Genomic DNA, 8,868 nt, shown 5'->3' with positions numbered 1-8,868 from the left:
CAAACATGAAATGAAAATGTTTGCAAAACCGTAATATTTCTAGACATATAATCATTATCCAATAATAATGCTAATTTCCATTAATGCAAATGTAATCATTATATTCCCACTGTTTTATGTGGTATGATCCACTTGATCTCTTGATTTGCTTCAATTTTGGTCTCAATCCCGTAAATAAGCTGGAAAAATGGATGGATGACATGGATAAATCATATACATTCATCGTGGGCCAACTAAGTTTACTCGGTATGATAAAAGACATGATTTCATTGTCAATAGGTTAGATGGTAAATCGGATTGAGTACTGAGTTACTCGGTACACTCTTATCGCACCGAGTAAACTCAGTCGGGCCCACCTTGAACGTATGTGGTCTATCCATGCCGTCCATCCGTTTTTCCATCTAATTTAAGGGGTTAAGCCCAAAATTGGCGCATATACAAAAATGAAGTGGATCATACCATAAGACAATTAGGATAATGATTTCCACTTGTGAAACCTTTCTATGCCCGACAGTAATGTTTATTTGTCATCCAACTAGTTTATAAGATTGTACAAACATATGTATGGGAACCAAAAATTTAAGCTCGATCCAAAACTTACGTGGCCTTAAGAAATTTTCAATGGTATAAGTTCAAGTTCATTGTTTCCTATGGTGTGGTCCAATTGAAAATTATATATGCTTCAATTCCTAAAATTACCCGGAAAAAACTCCCTAGGCAAACCGCTTCCATTGGATGGCAAATAAATATTTAAGTGGACCTGTGATGTTTTTAATGGTAGGAATCTAGTTGAGATTGTTTCTTGTTGTGTGGCCCACTGGAGATTTGGGTCAGCTTCATTTTTTTTGTCATCTCCTAAAATGAGCTTTCAATACAGATGGACGGTGTGGATGTAAGGAAAGTACATTACTCTGGGCCCCACAGTTAGGCATCCGAAACCGCCACGCCAAACAGCCTCGTTCCGCACTCACGTAAAATAAAAAAAATGAAGGAGAGGAAAAAATAAAAAAGCAAAAATATGAGAGGGTTAGGGCTTCCCCTGCCAGAGCGGAGAGAGGGAAGGGGATGCTCAGAGAGAGAGAGAGAGAGAGATCGAAGGAGACGCTAAGAGAGGGAGAAGGAGACGTTGGGTCAGTGCAGGTAGGTGCACTTCCAATCCAAATTTGTTTTAGGTATTTCTATTTCTACTAACTAATTGACAAGACAAAGTCATCAGAGGCTTGTGGGTATTTCGATTCGTCTTCAGCATTACATGATGGATTTTTATTTTTATTTTTAAATTAGTGATCTTACGTCCGCAAAATACTTTCGTGTGTCATTTGGTTTGTCTTGAATTAGGGGACTAAATCATAAGCCCATTGCATATTCAAGAGGAAAAGTGAGTTGAAGGCTAAGCATACTGCGTATTCAAGAGGAAAAGTGAGTTGAGGGCAGTTATCTTTGAGGAGTTATATAATGCCAATCCATATGAGGGGGGTTTAGATCAGGCGAGACAGGACCTCTGTTTGAGTTCTAGAATGGTGTGGACTTTTTACTTTAAATTAAACAATGATCACTTCTGATTAGACATGTCTTATTGCCTGCTTAAGATATTCTGCTTGCATGGTGGTCTCTCTCCATCCTTGGACACATTAGACAATATTCGTGCCTTGGACCGTATACAGGAGGTACGTATCACTTGTTACATTGTTGTTTTGTTTGTTCAACTATTTAACACCTGATTGCACTTTTTCTCATTTGATTGTCTATCTAATTGTGCAATGTTATATTATGAAGTTACTATTGTTACACATCCAGTGATGCTGGAAAGCTTAAAATCTAGTTTTTGTTCGTGCTTTTATGGCTATACTAATGCTGGATTTACCGTATCATTTGTTTCTTAAGTGGTTTTCTTCTTCTTCTTCTTCTTCAAATTTATCTCCATTCATTGAAAGTTTTTTGCATATGAACTTATTCCATTGATTACTTTATCAAGCAGTTGTACATTGTAATATAACATTGTAGAAGTAGCTTTAGAAATTTGAAACTTTTTTTTTTAATTTAAAATTTTAAAGGTAGAAATTTGAAACTTGATATCAGTGAATGGGGGACCCAGATCCAGAGTTGTCTGGAAGCTTGGTTGAGTACTCAGCTGATTCACTCAAACATTTTTTGTTTTTTGAAATAATACTTTATTTCACTTGGGGTTGTGGATTAGGTGAGTACCTAACTATGGAGCCCACCTTGATGTATGTGTTGTACATCCACTCTGTCCATCAGTTTTTTAGCTCATTTTAAAGCATGGTCCAGAAAATGACATAGATCTAAATCTCCAAATGGGCCTTGCCTAAGATCTTTAAATTGGAAGGTCCTAGCTGTTTAATCTTTATCCTATTTTCATTTTCGCCTGGAGTTGTATTGAGTTAATGCAAATATCCCTCGTGGTGATATTTGCCAGCTACTTCTCGTTGTGAATGCTAAGGTTTCATCATTATTTTTTGTCACTTCCTCTTGGCTAAACTGAATTCTTTAGGACTGAAACTACAAAATCTGTGGGTACTGTTGCTAAGATGCAGTTAAAGATCTGTGGAGGATGCTGATGTTGTCTATGCATGCTGAGAAAGAAACACGATTGGAAAATGCTTGTTGTTTTAATACATGCAGTATTTTTGGATGCAAGTTGTTTTATATGCTTGTTACCTTCTTTGTCATCAGAGTGGAAAATGCACCCTTCCTAGCCATTTGTCTGTTGGAGCAAGTGATTTGATCACCTAATGACAATTCCTGAGATTCGTCAACATCCACAGTTCCAACATCATCTTCCTGGCTACTTAGCCATTCCTGCAATAGATGTGTTGCAAAGAGTGAAACGGGTACTACACTTTCTTACCACTTGATGGAAATTTTAGTTGGAAAATATCTTTAAATAAAGTTGCCTTTTTCAAATTATAAGTCATAAATTATTTTTTGCAAGCAATGAATTTTTTTTAAATAAAATTTTATTTTCTCTTGATTCAAATGCATATATAACCACTGTATAGAGCACTGAAAAACATTCAATGTGTAGTGCCTAAAAGCTTGTTCTTGGTTGGAAATGTAAAGAGCTGAAATATTTTCCAACAAGTTGTAACTTCATCTTTTAGCCTTCTCTCCATTATTCTTCTTTTCGTTACAATTTTCAATCTAAAGCATGGTACTGTCCTAGGTAATTGGAAAATGTAGGTTCAAAATCATCAAAATCTAAAGTACAATGGAACAATACAAGGCTTGAAGTATATATGGAGAACTGAAGGTTTTCGTGGCCTATTTAATGGCAATGGTACCAATTGTGCACGGCATAGTGCCAAACTCGGTAGTCAAGTTTTTTTATAGCTATGAGCAATCATTTAGGTTTGGTTTCTCTACATCGAATCATTTTCTTGCCTTGTTTGAAGGCTGATGCCAATATCCTTTTAATTTTATTTGTGCTAATTGATGTGTATGAATTTATAACATTTTTTCATGATTGATGTCAAGTTCTTTAGACATCTATGTTCGATGCCTATGATCCTTGTTTTAGTAAATGGCATAAAAGTCCCCTCATTGTGCATACCAAAACATTTACTTGGAATGTTATTGTAAGAGTGCCTGACATAATCATCAAACATGCCATCCTTTTGGTTTTTTATATTGTTGCTAAAGATTAATTTATTAGAATGCCTATTAAGTAGCTCACAAGTTAAAATAGAAAAAAAAAAGAAAAAAGAAAAAAAGATTTGTCTGATGCTGTTATACATATTCACTGCACATGAACATAGCAGGTGGAACTGGCAGTTGGACTGCTTTAAACTAAACGGTGGCAAAAAAATGGCTAATGGTCCAGTTATGGTTTTAAATAGTTGATTGAATTTTTTATTTTGATTTTCCTTTTGTCTTTGAACATATGGGTTATACATTTGAATCTAATTGCTAACTTTATGGATGTTTAGATGAGAAGATTTTGGAGTTGTGTTTTATTGCTTTGGAAAACATTTAGGTCCGTTAGACAATGGTTTAACAATCGTTCCAGGAATGTCGTTTTAGAGAAATGGGCCATTAACAAATGGCAAAAATGCCATTTTCTCTAGCCATGTATCTCTATAATCTATTCATGCATGCCTAACCTACCCATGATTTTCTTTCCCGGTCTTCTGACATGCTCAGATTCAGAAATTGTCTAAACAGAACCAACAGAGTGAAAATTCAGATTCATGTTGACCAACCATTCTAAGTTTCTCGATTGATATTTATAGCTCTCCAAGTTAGTCCTTAATTTAAGTCAATCATGGCAAAGATGTTGGTAAAATGGATTCCTTGCACAAAGTCCTTAATATTGCATGGGTGGTATTTGGAGTCATTCTTGAACAGCCTTCTATGAATTAAGCTCCGACTTCATGCCATTTGCTAACATAAGAAATGAAATCTTCATCTGAAACCCCTGTAGATGCCTGTAGCAGGATAGAAAAGGAAAGAGAAGTTGAAGTATATTCAGTAAGCATTTTGTGGGCATCTAAAATGCAGAATTACATGAAATTTTGTCCCATGTCACTAGCATCTTAGACTAGTTTGTTCTATGGCTAAGACTGCATTAGTACTTTGTAGATAATTTAACAATCGAGTTGTTGTCTAGCTCCCATGAAAAATGGAACTAAACAAAGAAAAGAAGGAATTTCTTAATATTGGAGAATTGGTTGTATTCATGTTCCACATGTTTTGAAATGACGACTCAATTGCTGAGTTGCCTCTAGCTAGTCCACATGTTTTGAAACATAGTAAACTTATATTATGACCATTTGATCATTCCATTGAAATGGTAGCTTGTATTACTGTTGAGTCCATCTCAATCTTAGAGAATTTGCACTCTAGAGGGTAAGCATACATATCAAATGCCCAAGGATTCAAATTCCATGATATGCCTAAATTATCGAGGCCGATACATATACAATAAAATCACATACATGCTACATTTTGTGGTAGAGATGTACAATTGATGAAGTCTTGGAGAAATTTGCCTTTTCTATTACTCATAGTTCTTGAGTTTCACTTGGATCGGCTTATGTATCTGTTAGGCTATCTTGCGAGCCAAAGCCGGGTCTATCTTATTGACAAAGAATTCAAGTGAGTTGGGCTTAGGAGCTAGTTCTAGAAGTAGTATCAGTTCCATTGTTTATTTCTATTGCTAATGATCTGCCTGTTGTAGTGTTGTAGGATACACCTTACTTCTCAGCTTGATTGAGTATAGAACTCTTGAGATGCGTGGAGATCTAGACCGGGCAAATGAAATCTTGCTCTCAATTCCGAATGACCATCATGACAAGTTCTTTCCATATTTCACCATTTACAGAAAAGCATTTTAGCATTTGGCAATGTTGGCGTCTTGGCGAATGTTTTCCAACCCAACGTATTCATGTAGTTATTTATGGAAGGTGGAATTTTAGTGTTAGATGATGAAAATAACAGTTTTTTCTTTTAAAGATGTGAAAAAGTAAAGGTAGCTTAAATCAGAAGAGCTTTTCTTTGACTCTTTTTTTTCTTTTGAAAGTGTAAAATCAGAAGAGCTTTTCTTTGAGACGCCTGTTCTTTTGAAACCCAGTACAAAATGTCGGGGGCATATATTAACCACAGTATCAAAATTGGTGGTGATTGGCCCTCTTATGAAATTTTAAGCTGTTATAGGACATAATTTATCTGAAATTGGAACCAGTTTATTAGTGTAAGTTGCAGTCCAGTCTACATATACTACAAGTCCTGATTTTTTTTATTTTTTATTTTGACAGGCTACTACAACTCCAGAATTTCTAGTCTCTGTTGACATATTATTAGATCAACATTTTTGGAAACTTCTGACCTATCTCTCTCATCACCTTGTTGCCATGTTATGATTTTCCTATTCTTGTCGCATGTCATTAGAATCTGAAATTTTAGATTTAGTATTGGCAACATAGAGTTCTGTTGTTGCCCATTCTTATTCTGCTTGATCTACTTGATGTCGAAACTGTAAAGGTCTGACAGTAAACAACCTTTTTAAGTTTCCAACCTCTTCTCCCTTATGGTTGTAAATTGTAATATATATGAGAATTTTCTTGATATAGTCATTTTCATGCAATAAAATGTTATGAAGACAATGTATATATGCATCTTTTGAGATATTTTTCTTTGTTAATGTGTTTTCAATTATGATCAATGATTTGGGTTATGTATTTTCCTAATAGTTTCTCGGCTGCTATATCCTAAACCTAAGATTCTTCCTATTTATGTGTGTTATGTTGAACTTGTCTTGAATTCTGATAGTCTTGAAAACTGTATTTTACTTGCCATAGTGTGGCTCATTTCTTGGAATCTTAAGGTATGTTAGAGGATGCACTTGAAGTTGCTACCGATCCTAATTACAGATTTGATATAGTTGTCCAGCTTGGGAGATTAGAGGTTGCAAAGGTATGTTTCTCTTCATCTAATACATGTGTAAATGATGATCTGCTGGAATTAATTTTATATTACTCAACTTCTTTAGTCCTTTTCTAGAATGGGCCTACCCTCGTTATCATTTGGTTCCTATTTGAGGACACACGACCTTCTCTTTGTAGGCAATTGCTGTTGAAGTAACAAGTGAATCCAAATGGAAGCAATTAGGAGAATTGGCTATGTCTACTGGAAAGGTACTTATTTAACTTGAATAGTCATGGTGTTTCATGGGAGGTGATTAATGGGCATAGGGTGTGTTCTAGAATTTTGAACATTTAAAAGTTTTGTTTTCAAGCTTGTAGAGCCTCATAATAAAATTCTGGTTTTCTGGGATCTAGAAAAGCTAAGTACTTGTTTGTGTTGATCAGAATAAGTGCCAGATAAAGTAAATCTAGATGGATTAATCATACTGGCTAAAGTAATCTTAGATGGATTAATCATACTCTTGGTGAGGATGACTTATTGAAATGAGTAATATGACAGTTGCCACGCATGCCATTGTCAAAGTGGCATTTATCTGAATTCCTGACAACTCATTGGGTTAGCTTGAAACATTTTATCTGATGGAAATGAGAAGCACAGAGAATTAAGCAAGGTTTTCATGAATTAAGCAAATGAATTCATTTTAACCCATTTTTTTAAATATCCAAACGCAAGGATTTTTTATTTTTTATTATATATTTATTATTATTATTTTTTGTGATATGCAATAACTTTTCAGAATTCATATGTAGGTGCATACTTGTGCTCATTTATATGGACTTTGACTATCTTTCTTAAATTTCTTTGGGTTTTCTAATTTTTGTATATAATTTTGAATTTCTAGGCCCTAAAATAAGATTCAAGGTGCCGTCAACAATGCTAACAGGATCCTCTAGGTCAGATTGTTGATTGGACCTGATTTTATTTAAATGATCTTGATAATCCATTTTATTTAAATGAGCAGACCCGGATGTGCATTGGAGCTATCCGGATATTGAGCGGGGGTCCCTAGAATGTGAAAACCGCTATTATGACCATAATGAAGCTGTCCATTTCCTATGGACAACATTGGAGTGGCCTGGCCATTTGGACAGGCCGTGTTTATATCTGCATTTGCTCGAAATTGATGGAGCAGATCTGGATGTGCGTCGGAGCTATCCGGATGTTGAGCGGGGGTCCCTGGAAGGTGGGAGCCGTAGTTATGACCATGATGAAGCTGTCAATTTCCTATAGACAGCATTGGAGGGACCTGGTCATTTTAACAGGCCATGTTTTTGTATTTGCTCGAAATTAATGGAGCAGACTCGGATGTGCGTCGGAACTATCCGGATGAGCGGGGGTCTTTGGAAGGTGGGAACCATTATTATGACCATGATGAAGCTGTTCATTTCTTATGGACAACATTGGAGGGGCCTGACCATTTGGACAGGCCGTGTTTATATCTGTATTTACAGGGACTACACCCTTAACCTAAACTACACCCTAAACCTATAACCTAAACCTAAACCTAAACCTAAACCTTAACCTAAACCTATAACCTTAACCTAAACCAAAACCTATGACCTATAACCTAAACTTATAACCTATAACCTAACCTTAACCTAAACTTAAAACCTAAACCTTAACCTAAAACCTAAATGTATTCTCAAATCCCTAAACCTAAACCTGCACCTAATCCTAATCTCAACTCCCTAACCTAAACCTAAACCTAAACTTGAAAACCCAAACCTAAACCCAATCCCGAACCCGAACCCGATTTCCTAAACTTAAACCTTAACCAATTCTCAATTCCCTAAACCTATAACCTATAACCTATAACCTAAACCTAAACCTAAACCTTAACCAAAACCTATAACTGAAACCTAAACCTATAACCTAACCTTAACCTTAAGCTTAACCTAAACCTAAAACCTAAACCTAAACCTATAACCTAAACCTATAAACTAAAACCTAAACCTAAACCTAAAACCTAAATATATTCTTAAATCCCTAAACTTAAACCTACACCTAATTCTAATCTTAGCTCCTTAGCCTAAACATAAACTTCAAAACCCAAACCTAAACCCGAACCCAAACCCGATTTCCTAAACCTAAACCTTAACCTATTCTCAATTCCCTAAACCTATAACCTATAACCTATAACCTAAACCTAAACTTAACCTAACCTAAACCTATAACCTAAACCTATAACCTTAACCTAAACCTAAAACCTAAACCCAAACCTAAACTAAAACCTATAACCTTAACCTAAACCTTAACCTATAACCTATAACCCAATAACCTAAACTTATAACCTAAACATAAAACCAAAACATAAACATATAACCTAAACCTAAACCTAAACCTAAAATCTAAATGTATTCTCAAATCCCTAAACCTAAACCTACACCTAGTCCTAATCTCAACTCCCTAACCTAAACCTAAACT

At 35.4% G+C, this 8,868-nt stretch overlaps 1 long non-coding RNA gene across 2 annotated transcripts; it reads left to right on the top strand.

The window, feature by feature from the left end:
• Positions 1-1,592: 1,592 nt before the first annotated feature.
• LOC131229597 (uncharacterized) lies at positions 1,593-7,064 on the top strand. Of its 2 annotated transcripts, XR_009163469.1 has the most exons (5): positions 1,593-1,667; positions 2,695-3,369; positions 5,067-5,115; positions 5,198-6,432; positions 6,582-7,061. It is a non-coding gene; the product is annotated as an uncharacterized LOC131229597 (long non-coding RNA). The 2 variants fall into 2 exon arrangements; XR_009163468.1 differs by lacking the exon at positions 1,593-1,667 and having other exon boundaries at positions 1,863-3,369; positions 6,582-7,064.
• Positions 7,065-8,868: the final 1,804 nt, after the last annotated feature.

The sequence above is a fragment of the Magnolia sinica genome, chromosome 16 (genome assembly GCF_029962835.1).
Source record: "Magnolia sinica isolate HGM2019 chromosome 16, MsV1, whole genome shotgun sequence".
Classification (NCBI taxonomy): domain Eukaryota; kingdom Viridiplantae; phylum Streptophyta; class Magnoliopsida; order Magnoliales; family Magnoliaceae; genus Magnolia; species Magnolia sinica.
This window is presented reverse-complemented; position numbering and strand designations above follow the sequence as displayed.